General features: G+C 44.0%; 1 protein-coding gene across 4 annotated transcripts in view; it reads left to right on the top strand.

The window, feature by feature from the left end:
• Positions 1-11,424: 11,424 nt before the first annotated feature.
• The window catches only part of DTNA (dystrobrevin alpha), a 230,041-nt gene continuing 224,501 nt past the window's right edge, over positions 11,425-16,964 (top strand). Inside the window, exon 1 of one of the 4 annotated variants that reach the window (XM_064507580.1) lies at positions 11,425-11,556. The gene's annotated coding sequence lies outside the window, so the exon portion shown is untranslated. Of the gene's footprint in view, positions 11,557-11,607; positions 11,627-16,964 lie in introns of those variants that run through there. The other 3 variants (XM_064507579.1, XM_064507583.1, XM_064507586.1) reach the window with 3 other exon arrangements.

Genomic DNA, 16,964 nt, shown 5'->3' with positions numbered 1-16,964 from the left:
CTCAGTACCACACAATGTAAAACAAGAGAGGCTCAGCTCATCACTCTTCATCAATGCTTTAGTGGCCAACTGAAGATACACATTGGAGTAATCATATTAACCATCTCCTGTGTGATTATCTGTCAGACATGTTTGCATCCTCTCTTTGCACTGGTATTTTTATCCATTGTGTCCTTGCTATTGTGCATAAAACGTTAACCTACATGCTTGTTCTTTCTGCTATCAGACATTACTGATCCCTAGCCCCTTAAGCCCCATTTATCTGTTTCTAGCTCTGTTTTCACAAAAAGAAATATAAAATGCCGTGCACTTCAGCTGACACTTAGCTTTGTGAGATTCTAGACATATCCTTGTGCTGTTCACTCTGTTCCATAGTAATCTTAATGCAATGTATTAGAGAAAATAGAGCCTTATTTTTACTAACTACCTTTATCACACATCTGGCACAAGCATTTGGTGGGGAATATTCTAACCAGTTCTCACAGCAGACATAACCATCCAGTCTTTCCCCTAGTGAACAGTTCAATCTTTCTATCTAAAGCAATCTTTTCATAAAATTAAATCCACTTTGTTCAGTCACTAAACTAACTGGTCTCGAAAGCTGAATGAGTGTTGATACTAGACTGCCACTTCTTACTGCTGTTCACTTTCTTTCACAGTTTCAGAGTTGAAGTTCAGATGACATTTCTTTTAAGTAGGATATGATTGTGATGGACATAAGGGTTGCCCAGAAGACTGGGTAAGCAGAACTGCAACAATGGTTACCACCTACACTTAGCCAGATGACCTCCAGAATACAGTAAGTAAAGAAGTAAGTAAGTAAAAAGATCAGGAAGAAGGAAAGGAAGCAGCAGACCGAAGAGGCAATGGAAGGGCTAGAGAGTGCCCTGCTAGCCACTCCCACGTCTACAGTATGGATGGGGTGGAGGTTAGTATGTGAGGAGAGGCATGAAGAGGGGAAGTGAAGATGAGGCCCAAGATACTCAGAAGGTTCTGTGTATAACAATTTTAACTGCTCTGTTAATAGGACTTTTCTGTAAAAAATTGCACCATGAATATTAATATTATTGTACCTGGACCAATAAAAATAATTTTATTGCAGCTTGATTAGATATTTATGACTTTATTTAGACCACCAGTAAATTATTACCTGTATAGTAATAAGTATTAGTATAGTATATATAGTAATGGTGGATTACCATTTGCCCAAGAATAGTTTTTCAGTGGAACATTGCTAGGTGGACCAGCCTGGGCTAGAAGAGGCCAGGGGACTGACTAGGTAAGATGGCATGGCCTGAAGGACTGGGCTCAGAGCTGGGGTCAGACCTGTCTAATGGGCCTTGCTTTTCCTTTGCCTCATTTGGCTGGAGAGTTGGTTTCTGGCTCACACTGGGCAGCACAAGCCTGGCAGAGGCAAGGGATGGCTGAAGAGTGTATGACACACAGGGCTAGGAGGAGGGGTAGGAGGTCAGAGGCCCAAGACTGTTGCTCGGTTTTCTCCTGATGTAACTGGACTGTTGTGAGGGAAGAAGAGATTGTTGCTCAGAAACAGAAGAGTAGGGGAGGCCAGAGCGATGATGGCATTTCTGCTGAAAAGGTGGGAGGATGCAGGCAGGGAAGGGGCCAAAGGCTTCAGAGTTTGGGGAAGGCAGTGTGAGTACCTCTCTGTTGCAGAGGCAAGGGAGCAGAAGGATGAGAGGGGGAGGATCTTGGTGACTGTCACACAGCTGGCAGGATCAAGGCAAGGGCTGCCTTGCATGCCTAGGAGGAAAATGGCTTTCTCTCCCTTCACTTTGGGCCTTTTTGCCTGTGAGGGGAAAGACTAAGCACTCAAGAAACAGAGTGGGAGAGGCCACCTTCTGTGTGGAAATTCTGTTAAGTGTCTGTTAAGTTGAGGTAAGCACCTTCTTCCTCGTGCACAGGAGCCATCCCTCTCTCCTCAAGTGAGCTACGGAGACTCCCATTCACTAGGAGGGCATCCAACAGTGACAGTACTTTGCAGAAATGACTGGAGGGTGACAGGCAGGGGCAAGGAGGTTAATGAAATGATCAGAGCCACAGTCTACCCCGCCCCCTGTGTCATCCCCCCTGTTAATGGCTGCAACAAGTAAAACTTACTCTAGTTACCTCATCTCCAAAAATAAGTGTCTGGTAATGGAACAAGGACAAACCAATTGGTGAATGAATAAGCAGCATTTTTTTGCAGCTTTTTTTATTTTACAGTGTTTCTTCCACTCTAAAGTCAAGGGTACTAGGAAAAGAAGAGGAAGGAGGAAAAATGTTGGAACAGAGTGTACATGGCAAAAATAAATTGTATCCTTTCATGATGTTATTATCAGAGCTGCAAAATATTATTTCTAGAGATGCTGCAGGCCAGATCCTCAGCTGCTACAACCTGCCAGGCTCCTATAAGCAATAGAGCTGTACAGACTTAAGCTAGTTGTAGACGACGTCTGCCATTCGTGCATGCAGGCCTCTGTGGTGCCATTCTACACAGCAGCAGCCAAGATGAATTAAAAAAGTACAAAAACAAGTGTTTACAATATTTCTTTTCACACATGTAATTGGATCAAGATTTGGTTTTGGATAGGTTTAATTCACAAATATCAGTGAAAACAAGTCAATGACTTATATTACTAAGTTGGTAACTATTTTTGCACTGTGCACACATATGTAAAGAAGCCCACTCCTTCAACCTTACACAGATCTGAATGGCTATCCTGCCTGAGTAAAAGTAACATTGTTGTATAAAGACATGAAGATTCTCAGGACTGGACTCTTTAGTAGAAGAAACTGTACCATACCAAAATATTATGATATATTAGCTTTTCAGTTCTGTACACCACTATCTTGTCAGAGCTCTAAATTAATTGACTGGTATTGACTAAACACTTCAATACTGAATTGCAGAATTGGATTGTTAAGAATTATGTTACCCCTTGTGAGTCAAGCTGTTAGACAAAATCATAGACTTATAAAGTTGGAAGAGACATAAAGCTTATATCTCCTTTGAGAGAGAATCAAGTCTGTCTAGGGCACTTCTGAAAGAATTTTATCTACCCCATTCTTCTAAAACTCTGACAACAGGAATTCTTTAAGAAGTCTCTTCAAATGCTGAGCTATACTGAGAAAAGGATTGTCTAAGATATTTCTCTCTTGCTGGAGATTAAATGAATCACTTCTCATCTTACTTTTTTGTGGGCATGGAGAAGACTTGATCTTCTTTGTAAGTCTTTTATACAGGTAAAGAATGCTACAATGTCATCACTCAGTTTTATTTTGTCTAGACTAAATAAATCCATTTCTTTCAACTCTCCCTCACTGATCTTGGTTTTTGAATTCTTCGCTCCATTTGGTCTTCTCTGGTCATTCTTACTTTTTTTGTTCTTTGGTTTTTTTCTTCAAGTATAGCATTCCAAACTGGACACACAACTCTGGTTATCAGTGCTGAGTAGAGCAGAGTAATTATCTTTCGATTTCCCAGAATTACATTTGTTTCGCTTATGGGGCAGTAAAATTGAGGGGGGTTTTTTCAGCAGCAGCAGCATGATCCTGTTGACTCATACTCAGTTTGTGATTGGCTGTAGGCCTCCGAGCTTTGCCTCCAGTACTACTGCCAAGCCAGCTACTCCCTGCTTTTAACTGTGCATTTGATTTCTCCTCCCTTAGAGGAGTTCTTTACATTCTTTATTGAATTTGACCTTATTGATTTCAGAGCATTTCACCAGTGTAGCAAGATCATTTTAAATTCTAATCTTGTCCTCCAAAGTGCTCACAAACCCTTCCATCTTGGTGTCATCCGCAAATTTTACTCTCTATTCAAATCATTACCCTCATCCAAGTCATTAATGAAAGCATTGAGTAAAACTGACCCCAGACAGACCCCTGTGGGACCTCGCTTACAACGTCCTCCTGGTTTGACTGAATCATTGATAATTACTCTGGACGAGTGGTATTTCAAGCGCTTGTGCACCTACTGGGCTGCAGAGTAATTTCAGACTGTCCTCATTTTTCAGTTTAACACATAAGAACATCATATGGGACCACATCAAAAGCTTTAAGAAAAGCCTTACTTGCTTCTGATGCTTATCGTATACCAACTAGGTCAGGGATGCCCAACTCATCAGCGTATGGGCTGTAGCCAGTCCTCCAAGTGAGGACTGGGTACATTTAGCCAACAGCCAGGCGGCTGCTATACCTACGCAGACAGAAGTTATGTTGTCCTAGAAACACAGCAGCTTGGCTTCAGCCGACAGCTTTCTCCCAACATGGACAGAGGGGGAAGAGGGGTTCGCCTGCATGCAGGTTCAGTGTAGTGCTTGCCCAGTAAATCCAGCACCTGCAGGCAGGAAAGGACTTTCAAAGACATAAAGTGTTTTGCAGGTACAAAGTTTCCATGACATAAGGAGAAAGCAAGGCAGCTCCTGCATGCCTTCCAGAGAGGCCACGTCACCAGCAGCAACAGGGTTAGGCACTATGGCACTAGGCTGTTTGCCCTAGAGAAAAGATCAAATCAGTTTAATATGATATTTCTTCAAAAGCCTTTGTTGTCTTACTGTATTCTACATGTTTAGGAACATACTGTTATAGTATGTTTTAAAGCTTTTCTCAGCGACAGTCCTATGCTGACTGCTCTGAAAGTCCCTGTTTTCATCTCTTTCTCCTTTTTAATGGCAGGTACAAATGTTTATCCTCTGGGACTTTTCTTCCAGGACCTGTCAACGATTATTATTATTGTTAGTGCTTCCAAGATTGCTCCAGTGGTTTAAATTTGCCAGTGTAAATCTCAGCAGGCCTGGCTGATTTCAATGTATCTACATTACCTAAACATTTAAAATGTATTCTTTACTTTGTTTAGGAGTTTTCTAAACCCTTCTTAAAATGAAGGATGCTAAGTTTCTGGGTACCAATACCTTGTTTGTGAGTAAAAAACATTATATACTTCAATCTTGGTGTCATTTGCTTTTTTTCCCTCATTCCCCACTAAGCAATAGACCTTCCTTCAGTCTTCCCCTATTTCTAAGACCTTTGTCATTACAATTTGCCCCTTGTGACTCATTTTGTGCCTTAGCCTTTCTGAGTCCTTCCTATTGTTCAGGCACCCTTTGTCCCTGTCTCCCTTTCTGTACAGTTCCTTTTGTGTGATTCCTGCATTATTTACTTTACAAGGTGAACTTGAAAATGCAATAGGGTATTTCTAGGGTGCCAGGGCTCAGTGCAGTCATGAGAACAGAAAGCAGACTGAGTCACACAGATGCTCCCTGTCACGCAACACAGAGTGTACACAACTTAGAGAGTAGCTCTGGCCGCTTTAGAGGAGATTAAATCATGGACATGTTATCCTCTCAAGATAGTACCCCCTTCATATGCATGTGTCCTGCATGTGTCTGTGTTTGAAGTGCAGGCCACTGTCGGTTCAAGTGTCTGGTCCTATAAAGAACTGTTCCTTCTAACTATTTTAAATGGTGGGTATGGATACACCTAATTGCAATGAGGATACTCACCCTTTTTCCTCAGTACGTCTTAATGCATTTACAAGGGACCCTATGCTTTCTTTCTGCAGATTGAGTGATCTAGATGTACAAAGACATGGGCTATGTCTAGGCCAACACTCAGTTTAGGCTGAGTTAGGAAGTGATACCAGGTCTCCAAATCCCAATCCAGCATTCTTGCTGCAAGGTCACATTACCTTCACCGATGACTTACTGACTCCCCTCAGTATGTGTAGAGGTCTTCATGATACACACATTTAACTTCATTTCCAGTTTTAAAATGCTACAAACTACTTGTATGTTTGGCACAGACAACAGCAATATTTAATGAGATTAAAGTAGCGGCACAGTCCTATATTACTACAAAGTGTCATTTCAATATCTGACTTCCAAACTCTTTAAAGTTAAAGCTTTTCTTTTGTATTTGCAAGGTGTGGAGCACAACAGCACTGTAATGCACTACATTAATGCAAATAACAGTCAAAAGGTTGCATATATAGATTGACAATAACTGTGTAGCATCACAGTTTATACTCTTCTAAAAGATGACTGTTAGTTATAGAGTGGTTTATTTATTCAAGATAAAAACTAAAAGGGGATTAAATCTTTTACTATTGTAACTGACAACCTTTACAGTTTCCTTTTCCTTGTTTAAAATGAATACAGTCTAATGAAAAATCACTCTGCTTCCTCATAGCATCCTGTGGTATGTTTTTGTCTGTCTTTCTCTCTAAAACAGTTGTGCTTCTCTTAGATTCCCTTCAAGCCCATTATTTTCTGTGGTAGACAGGTTGGGCTGGTAACATGAGGGTATGAGCCTCTCAGAGATGAACTGAACATCAAACAGAAGAAAGAGAGATGGTTTCACCAACTACAAGTAATGTCTAGTAACACTTGCCACTAGAAAGGTTTTAAACTCCTCTTGGAATAGAATAAGCAATACACTCAGCAGGTGTTTTAAAAGTTTTACATGTGAACTGTCCCCTCATTTTGCAAGCAAATAAATGCAATTGTTGCAACATATCTGTAGTACAGTGTGAGCTCTCTGGGACTGCCATCATGTTCTGAATAAATCTCATGCAGCTACCACAAAGCTACTAAGTTAGTAACAGACTTAATCGCAATTCTAACTTCAGGTCATTAAGAAAGTCCAGGGTTACGCGTGCTGTCTGGGCTACTAAACCCTCTACATAATTTTCCTTCTTCTAAGGAGAGAATAAATGAAATTATTAAAGAAAAAATTCATAAAAACACAAGGTACAAAGTGTTTTGTAGTTCTCTGCTAACACATTTTTCATTAAAATCTTTTCTATAGAGCAGCCACCACCTCTCAATGTTGTGTTACTTTTTTCAAAGTATGCACTTTATTCTCTGTCCTGTAATGAGTCAAGCAAACCACAAGCACAAAGTGGCATTATTTCACTATTATTGTTTCTATTGTGCCATTTCTTACCAGTTAAAGATCATAATAATGATGACGTATCCAAAAGTTAAATTTGGTGATGTATCCAAATGGAACAAATTCAGTTTATTATTTGATTTCACAGGCACTTAGTCATACAAAATGATGCCTAGATGTCACAGTGATAGATTAAGTAGAGAAAGATTAGGTTCGTTAACTGTGACATTAAGATCAATGGCGTCTAGTGTGATTCCCTCTAACCGTACCTTCTCACAGATGTAGGAGGTGTGATCTTCCCTTATTCTTCAGCAATGGGGTGATGTCAAATTAGAAACCCCATAAGCTGACATCAAGTGGTGGGAGGGCTACTTGGTCAAAATGCCTCATTATCAAGTCTGTCATCGTCACTGTTAAAGTGTCATTTATGTTACCCAAGAGGAAATCAGCTTACTATGAAAAACTTCAGAGGACTGTTACAGAGCTGATAGTTTTTAAAGTTACTGAATGTGAAATATAGGAAATATAGGAAAGCCAGTGAATGATTTGTAAACCGCTTCATCAATTGCTGCCTGGAAAGAGGAGCTGGTCAGTGTGTGAGACAGCAGATTGCTTGTTTAGAAAGTGAGACAGAAAGAAAGGTCAGGAGTGCAGGAAGTCCTTTTAATTTCAAAAAAACCCATGGCTGGCTGCACCTCAAATACTTTGCACTGGAAAGGACAAGCCACACAGATAAGCCACACAGTATATGTACAAATTAGACTCCAGGCCCTTATGGATGAGACACATCTTAAAAACTCAAGGTGACAGATAATAAAGCAGCTAAGGAAGAAACTGTTCCTAAGTTTGCTCTAGAATTACATTTTATGTTTGAATGACTTGGTCATTCTCATCATCCAGCCTTATAATTAGGAGCTTAACCTTATGTCTTGCTGGCATAGACCTTTAATTTGATTAATGCTTGCACTTCATGAGTGTTGATGACAACCTAGGTGAAGCTGACAAACTTCACAGTATTTTCTATATTTGGAGGTAATCCAAATGCATCAAATAAAAAGGCATGAGAAGGCAGCTTCTTGAGGAACTCCTCTCCAAGACATGTATAGAGAAAGGATCAGCAAGCAAGAGTGTGCTCCTTTGTGAGCTACAAAAATCAGTAAGGGAGCAAGGGTTTTCAGGCGCTTAGTTGCAGAAAGAAGTCCACAGACACAAGCCGATGCCTCTCCTGCAAGGAACAAATGCCTGACAGTGGCATCGCACAGTTCCACAAACTTCCCGGTAATAACTCTGCATTTGAATTTCTACAATCAGCTTCGCAATAAGACTGGCCAAAAAGCAGGATTTTCATGTAGCAGGGACTTCCACTTTTGGTCTGGTTTTCATTTAGTTTTCATCCAATGCAAGCAAACCCAACACAAACATTCCTTTCCTGGACATTTAGGAGAAAATAGATGTTTTAGGAAAATTTCACTTAGAATACATTGATATATGGCATATCCTAAACAAAATAACCTTCCTGACCTAGAAGCTACTCAGTTGAGTGGGTATGCTTATCTTTTCTGTGACTACTAATAAGAACTAGAGCAGCATGGAAATCCTGAAGTCCCATTCCTAAGGCAGTCTGCTAAACATCAAAGTGCTTTTCTATGAGAATTCTGCTTTCTAGTTGGTGATAAGTTGTTGAACAGAAACCTGTAAAATCTAGTCTCAGTTTCCACTGAAAATATTTTCTGTCCCCCTCTATAAAGGCTTCTAGCCAGGTCTGTGACCCATAGCAGTGGCAGTTGTTTAGCCATTCAGATTTGGAAGGGCATGTTTTAAAGAATGAAAGACTATGATCTACCATGGTGAAACTATCTCTAACTGAAGCACAATTTAATGATGGTGTTAAAACAGCAGAGAATTTACCCCATAACTTCAAGTAACACACCCTGAAAAAGCCTCAGAGACTATAAATTACAGCAGCCCTTCAGGTTAGCAGGCTAGAGTGCTATGAACACCCTCAGCCCTACTACCTCTTCATTGGATCCCTGCTGAGCATCAAGGTCTCCGTATATTATCATGTGAGTTTGAAACAGAGATTTTAAGGACAGGTTCTCCTGTGGTCTTATCTCCTTTATGTGTCACTCTTCCCTTTCAATGAGGTTGCTGTCACTTAAACTTCCCTGTTTAAACTCAAGTCTTCGCTTACCTTGTCATCATAGTGACAGGATTACTTGTTGCAGGCTCACTGATTCCATCCTCCATGACACTGCCTTCCCCCCACGTTTTTTTACTGTACTCTGGTAATAGTAATCAACTTCTCCTATAACTGATAAAATTTACAGACACACAGACTTTCCCCACTGGCTCTCCGTTATCTACCACACCTAATTTCAAGTTCCCTTTTCAACCTCCCTGTCCTCTACAACCTCACACTTGGCTTGAGCTGCTTCATCACCTCTTATTCACTCTGTCCCTCCCATGTGCCCTGTGCATTTTACCGAATCAGAGGGTGCCATCAGGCTATTCTCTGGGGTAGCTACTATGCCCGTGTCACATCCTTATCCTGTTCTCACCTACCTTTCACACTCTTTCAGCAGTGTGAGGAGACCAGTAATTGCAAAATGGTGTAACACAGCATCGGTGTGCGAATCCAGCTGTGCATGTGCCATGCTCTTCTCCTATGTTCCATCCCTCAATCTGCTTTTTTAACATGTTATTAGATTTTTAAATGTTTCTATGCAGTGGGACAGTCTGTACAATGCCCAAACCATCTAACAAGGCACATTTCAGCCTCCAGAGTGATCAAATCTTCCCCTCGCTTTTCTGCCTCTTTTCTGCAGTCAGTACTGGTATCTCTTCACATTGTTTTCAGATTAGTCAAAGCACCAGTCCTGACACAGGAGCAACGTAGTAGCACCCCGAAAGCCTTCAGCCCTCCTGAAACCATGTGATGAGCAATGATTTACAGGATCCAGACCCTCAAGTGTTAGTTGAGCTCAAGATAAGTCGTGCAGCTAAAGAATTATGCACACTGTCAATTAATAGTTTTCATATGTAGCATGAAGCAGATGGGAAAATCCATGAAAGCTGAACAGGAAAAAAAAACAACTTTGAAATTTTGTTGTTTTAAGGCAGTGGATTGCCTTTGTAATACAGATAGCTGTCTCTTATTTTCAAGTAATGCATGATGGATTAAAGGAAATGTGAGACCGTTACTCTGAAAGGTACTGAATTTTCTTCTCTTCAAGCACCTGCGCATTAAGTCTACATCGTTAATCTCTACGGTTTATCTGACCAGAGTTAGGAAAAAAGTGTGTTGCAGAGCTTTAGCACTAGAGAACATCTAATTCCCACGCCAAATCTACATGTGCTAATTTTCATAAGTGCAGAATCAGCAGCAGCTTCTGCTCCCCATCACCGTTTGTAGCCAGGCTGCCTAGCGTGTGCTGAAAGCACCTCGCGAACACGTCGGCTTAACTCTGCTCATAAGGTGAGAACCGCATAAAGGCTAAGCATGTACACAGCCATTTACAGCTGCAGAGTCCAAACCTGGAAGGAAGGCTTTATGTTACCAAAAATCGTTTGATCACTGTGTCACCAGGCTGTATTTGATGGTGCAGAAGCTGAAGTCTGCTCTGCAGCCTAAGGTGTAGGCAAAGGGCTGACAGCACTTAACCGTGGATGGCTCATTGAGTGCAAATGTCATAAAAATATCATTAGCATTTGGGAATACACGAAATCTGCAAGGTGCTGACACTCTCAATAATTTCTTTTCTTTAAAATGCTGTTCATGAAAGGTCGCGGGAGAATTGCTAATGCTCAGGCGTTTCTCTCTAAACGTCTTGCCAGCTTGCACACAGCCGCCGCGGAGCTGCGCACCGCCAGTGCAACGCGCCTCCAGGGGACTGGGCAAAGCCGCCGGAGGGAGCCGGCAGGGCGCTCCCTCGCCAAACGACCGTTGACGTCCGTAACGGGCGGCGAACCGCTGACACTCGCCAACGGACAACGGCTGCCAGCTCGCGGCACGCCAGCACACGCGCGCGCTGTTTAAACCTGCGGTTTTTCAAAGGTGCGACACGTCCTCCCGCCCCGCCCCGCCGCGGGAAAGCAGGGTGACGTCATCCCTCTCCGGAGGGCACCCGCCCCCACCGCCTCCGCCGGGCCGGGTCCCTCGGCCCCGCCGCCACCCCGCAGGGACGTGGGAGGCCCCCGGCGCCCCGGGGCGGCCCGCGCGGGACGCGGGAGCGGCCGGACACCGCTGCCTCGCCCCCTCCCCCACCGCAAGACGTCATCCCCCCTCGCGGCCCCGCCCCGCGCCGCGGCCGGCGGGGGGCGGCACCTCGGGGAAGCGCCGGGGCCGGGCAGCGGCTTCGCCGCGGCTTCGCGCGCCGCAGGGCGCCGGCGCAGAGGCGGCGCGCCGGCGCGGTGGGGCGGGCGCGCATGCGCAGCAGGGGGGGCGGGCGCGGCGGGCGGCGGGGCAGCTCCTGCGCTGACACCTGCAGCATGTGCCAGGAGCTGCAGCGGCAGCGGCCGCCTCTGCCTCTGCGCGGCGCGGCCGCCCCGCTCCGGCGCCGTGCGCGGCGGCGGCGGCGGCTCCCGCGCCCGGCGTCCCTCGCTCCCGCCCTCGCTCGCGTGTCGGTGGGTGCACGGTGACCTTACCGAGCGCGCATTACCTCACAGGTAAATATCAGCTGATCCGCCGCCGCCGCGGCAGGAGCAGGCGGCGGCAGCCCGCGGCGCCTTCCCGGAGGTAGCGATTCATTCATTCCCTCGCCCGCCGCGTCCGCGCCTCCCGGGGGGGGGCCAGCGCGCGGGGCCGGGGCGGCAGCGGGGCGGGGGGCGGCTCCGCCTGTTGCCGCCCGCCGCGGCGGCGGGGTCCGGCCGGGGCGCCTGGGGGCGGCGGGGGCGGGCCGGGCCGGGCCCGGCCGGGGAGGGCGGGCGGGCGCCGGGCCGGGGTGCGTGTGTGTGTGAGACCGGGGGCGGCCGGGCCCCGACCCCTCCCGGGACTTGGGCCGCTTCCCTCCCCCCACCCCACCCCGGGCCGGCTCGCAGCGGCGAGGAGGCGCCCGCGCTGCCGCGGGCTTCGCGCCTGCCGCCGAGCCTCTCCCCGCGGCGCCTGTCGCGTGCGCAGACACGGGGCACCGCGGCCCGAACCCCCCGGGCCGGCCGGGAGGGAGCGCGGCGGGGGCGCAGGGCCGCGGGGGCGCAGGGCCGCGGGGGCGCCCCGGCGGGCGGCGGTGCAGCCCCTCAGCGTGCGCCCCCCGCTCGTCTGCAAACTTGGGCGCTTGGCCGTGCGCGTCGTGGTCGTCGCCGCCCGGCCGGCTCGTGCCGCGCCGCGCTGGTGCTCGCGCCCGAGCGTCGCTGTCCCCAAGAATTCAGCTTTGCGGGAGACTTCAGCGGGCAGCAGGTCTGACGTAGTCGCTGGATCCATCTCGCAGCACGGGCAGTGTTTTAGATAGCCTTTAAAGCATCGCTCTGAATAAACGCTGCCTGTTAGACGGTGGCGTCTACCAGGGACTCAGAAGTTTTTAAAATGACGTGTTCACAAAGTAAAAAAGTGTTAAAGCTATGTCACAAGCTTGCTGTTTCTTGACTTTAAATACTGTGTCATGTTTGAAGTTTCGTAACTTACTCTTCTAAAAACTCTATGTCCATTCTTCCCCTTACTGTCGAGTATGGAAGTAGTCCCATAACCGCGGGGGGCTAACGGCATGGATCCTGCATTTTAACCCTCTCATAGCTATGGAGCTGTTTCCTTAACTTTTACCTGAGTGCCAGGTTGTCTCACGCGTAGACCCAGCGCCAAGGAGCGTGCACACGCTGGCACATCTGTTCACGAATAACATGGTGGCAATTGGAGAAAGCTGAATACTAGACACTTTAGTGCTGGTATCTCGTTTTCAAAGGGTAGGTGAGCATGAGATAGAAACCAATGTCGTTCTAAGTTTATGTCTTTATATTACTCGTCAAAAGAGAATGGCCCTGCTGACAACTCTTTGGATTTCACTCTATTCTTGTTGCAGTCACCAGCAAAGTTCTCATGTTTATCCAATATAAGTATTTAATGCACTAGAGGAATGTGTGTTTTTAGGTGGACTTTATTTCTCTTTATCACAAGACAAAGTTAAAATCAAAGGATTGAATGCCTAAAAATAAATCTCTCCTTCCTATAAAAAGTCACACATAAAATACCAACTCCTGACCTGACCTCTTAACAAGAAATAGCTATAATCAGAATGAGGTGCTACAGTTTTGCAGTGGCAGAAGTAAATACAAAATTACGTACATGTGCACACATTGTGATCAGAGGCAAATGGATAAATCATGCATGTAATGCTCAGGCTGTGTGGCTCCCCAATGGTGTATAATCACTTCCACAAGCAGGTTTTGATGTGTTATTGTTCGTGTGCACCAATGCCCAGGATGCCTAAGCTGCATGATCAACCATGCTAGATTCCGCTCTCTGGAAAATATCTCAGGCCCAGATCCTGAAAACAAATGTATGGCTGTGATCTCTACATGCTAGGGTAACCTACTGATTTCACAACTAGAACAAAAGCAGTAAAAAGCAAAAAGTACTTTACAGTAAGCTGTTAGACAGCAATCTGTTATGCTGTAGAGGAAAGCCAAGGATGGATTTTGTTTTGTCCGGCTTTTGGAAATCTTGTTCTTGACTAATGATTTCCCTGATTTGTATGGTTATACACTGTTAGAGACTGCAGAATGGGTTATCTCCTTCTGTCCATTTTACCTGTTCTAAGTCTATTCAGAATAGCCTACAAGGGTCAACACTGATCTGTAACTCTCATGCCAGGCAAAGAATCAGATATAATTTCGCTGAAATCAATGAATATATACTGACATGAAACTGTCAGAAGAGAAATGGTCTCGTGGTGTTTTGTATTTGTCAAAAATAGCTGTCATAAACACAGTGCGTGCTTCTTTCAGAAAAAAATAGTTTATGTCTATCTTATAGTTGCCCCCAAAGTTTCTTTCTTCTGCCTCAGCAGCTTTTAGTTAGGAATGTGCAGGCAGCAATCCTGGAATGAGAACTATGCTGGAGAAACTTTTTGTTCCAGTGACTAATCTCCTAGTCTTTAATTCTGTGGCATTAATCTTAGCTTGCGCATATACACACTATTAACATTTGGCAAGGACTGTTTTCTTAAACAAGGTTCCTCAAGTATAGTGCTTGGTGTTGCAAGGTTAATTCTAATGACTATGTTTTAAACTGTTGCTCTTTACATTAATTATGTATGTTCCTATCTCTAGGCATAACAGCAAAAGTAAGTGGTATGGAATGTTACATTCCAATTAATTTTGCTGTGCAAGTGTGGATTATAGTTGATGGGTAAGTCTGGCATGTACTGCATGACTTGTCATGTTTTTCCTGGAGAGAGGGGATCTTGGGACTGAGTCACCATGGAAGAACATGGAGCCCCGAAGGCACAAAACTCGTGCAATGGAGTGATGAGTCAGACCTCTTATGTTTAAATTTGGTATTACGTGGTATTCATGTACTGGGTACATTGCATTCATTGTGAATCTAGGCAAGTAACTTAACTGGAAAAGTTGCTTAAACATTCATCTGACGCTGGGATGGCGTTTCCTTTGCAGAGTTGAGTCTGCTTTTATTGAAATGAAAGGTTATTGGTTAGGATCACGTGGGAAATCATGGTGTATTAATTTGCCAAGCAAATCAGGTTTGCCTGGCAATAAAAATTCATTCTTATGTAGTTGCACATCGAATAGTAATATGACCTAATACTTAACTTTTTGCTTTCTGCATTCACATTCTTAGAGTTCTGAAATTGTGTAAAGGGTGGAGGAGTAAGAACAGCATTGCATCTTCACAGGCCCCAGTATTTGTCTATGACAGATGACTTCTATCTCTTATGAGTGTTGCTGTGGAATGACAGCTTTGTACCTGACCCCAGAGAAAAGTGATGTTACTGCTAAATAAATATAAATAATATAATGTAATGTAATAATACAGAGATGATAGCCTCAGAAATATATTAAACAGAGAGAGTGAAGACTGCTCACTCAGCCATTTTCCAAAACAAAACAAAGCCTTACATCAGAGATGTCTTGAGTTAGACAGTTATTCTGAACTTCCCTTGAATAGTGATCTTTAATAACGCCATCTTCTCAAGCTAACAGAGCATGAATGTTCCTTGATTTATAATGATTTGGAACTAGATACTTGAAATTCTGTCCACTTACAGAAGTAGCACAAGAATGACTCTTCAGCTGAACATATTGGGACGAGGGATGGGGGGAACCAATTCTGTAATCGGAATGGCCTGAAAGTATATAATGCAATGGCTCTCCCTCCAACTTCATTACAGAAACTCCTAGGGAGAGTGGGTTGGAAAAAATACATGAGATTTTTGTGGCAATCATAGCAGAGCATTATTGATCCATATATTTTTAAATCTCTTGAATGTAACCAGTCACCATTTTGTGATTACCACAGACTTCGGGACTGGATTTGGGGATGGGGGGTTGTCTTGCAAGAAGAGATTTTGTCTTCCTGTGTTGCCTTGACTAGGAAAACTGTTACAATGAATACGTGTTGGAAAACATGCAATTTAGATCTAAGGCATACCAATTCCAAGTAGAGTGTAGATGCTTTTTTTTTTTCTTTATAAGTTATCAAATACACCTATTGTATTCTGTAGGTGTATAGACATATGTGGAGAAACATAGCCTGATATCAGCACAGGAATGGTTTGGCAGCCTCAGCAATTGAGATGAACTGCAAGGCTACTTGCAAAAATTTCTTGGACATTTCGATGGTCTTCATGTTGTGGTGTGGAGATCAACAGAACTTAAGATCTATTCTGCTGATGAAGGAAGTGAATTCAGAACTGGAAATCTCCAGAGAAAACTCCTGTCTCAAATCTAGAGAAAGAGATCTAAGGAATGCCTTCAAATACCTAGTGTTTGGATTTTGTTACCTTAGAACTGGAACACCGTGGAGTTGCGAGGTGCTCTCCTGTCCCCTTAAAATTGATAGCATTTTGCTATTGACTTCAGTGGAGCCAGGGTTTTGCCCCAGTACTTAAGATAACCAGGACCAAAATATATGCTAAATCCTTCTCTCATTCACGATGACATAAATTTAGTCCTAGTGCATTTCCTTCTTCACAGTGAAGAGAGATTACAACTCCACTACCTCTCCACAGCATATCCACAACTCCTGGTAGGGAAAAGAATTATTTTATACTGTTCCAGTGTGCTATTCGAAACCTTTACCATTCACACTATAATGTCATCTTCTCCTCCTGTATCCACTATATTTATACTGATTATATGACAGGTACCAGTGACAGTTGACATACCTGTGTGTACGCTACAAGGACCTACAGGAAAATCCTTACCCATTCATATCTTTTATTGTGCAGAGACTGCATTTGTGTAAGGATGCTCTGTACAGACAGAACAGCTTGTAAACGGAAACACGGGGTTTTTTTAATTGTTCAAAAGAGATTACAACTTAACAGAATTCCATCCTGTAATACACAAAGTACAAAAATAAAGGCTCTTTTCAGTTAAATCCTCTACCAGATAGATGCCAACAAGCAGCATAATATTTCAAATGATTTGGGTTTTTTTAATCTTCTTAGCTAGAAGAAATGTCAGAAGAGCCAAGGATAGAGATCTACAGAAACGAAGCAGAAGACTAGTGGAGTTTCTTTGTGTAGTGGTCTGGGTGTCTCTGCTTTTTTTATTTAAAATGAAATTCAGACTTCAGAAGCACACTTGATTTTCTTTTCTCTTGGCGCTGACAAGCTCTGCTTTAGCTTTGTTGTCTAAAGAGGTAACAGCAATTAAAATCTGATGTGACAGCAACTTCTATAAACTGTTTTGTGATGTCAGAGTCATAACGTAAAATTTTTCTGACATGATAAAAATTAACGGGGGAAAGGAAATCCTTCAATATTACCCAGGGTTTTTCGAAAGTTCAGCCAGAACTTCCTCCTGATTGCTAACCCCTCTGACACTGGAGTGTGAGTGGAGGCCTATCTACATGATAAAACTCCTCTATAGTCAAGTTATGGTTAAGTTGATTTAAATAAAAG

Source organism: Dromaius novaehollandiae, chromosome 2, assembly GCF_036370855.1.
Source record: "Dromaius novaehollandiae isolate bDroNov1 chromosome 2, bDroNov1.hap1, whole genome shotgun sequence".
In the NCBI taxonomy this organism is placed as follows: Eukaryota; Metazoa; Chordata; class Aves; order Casuariiformes; family Dromaiidae; genus Dromaius; species Dromaius novaehollandiae.
The sequence above is the reverse complement of the archived record's forward strand: the minus strand, read 5'-3'. Positions and strand labels throughout refer to the sequence as shown.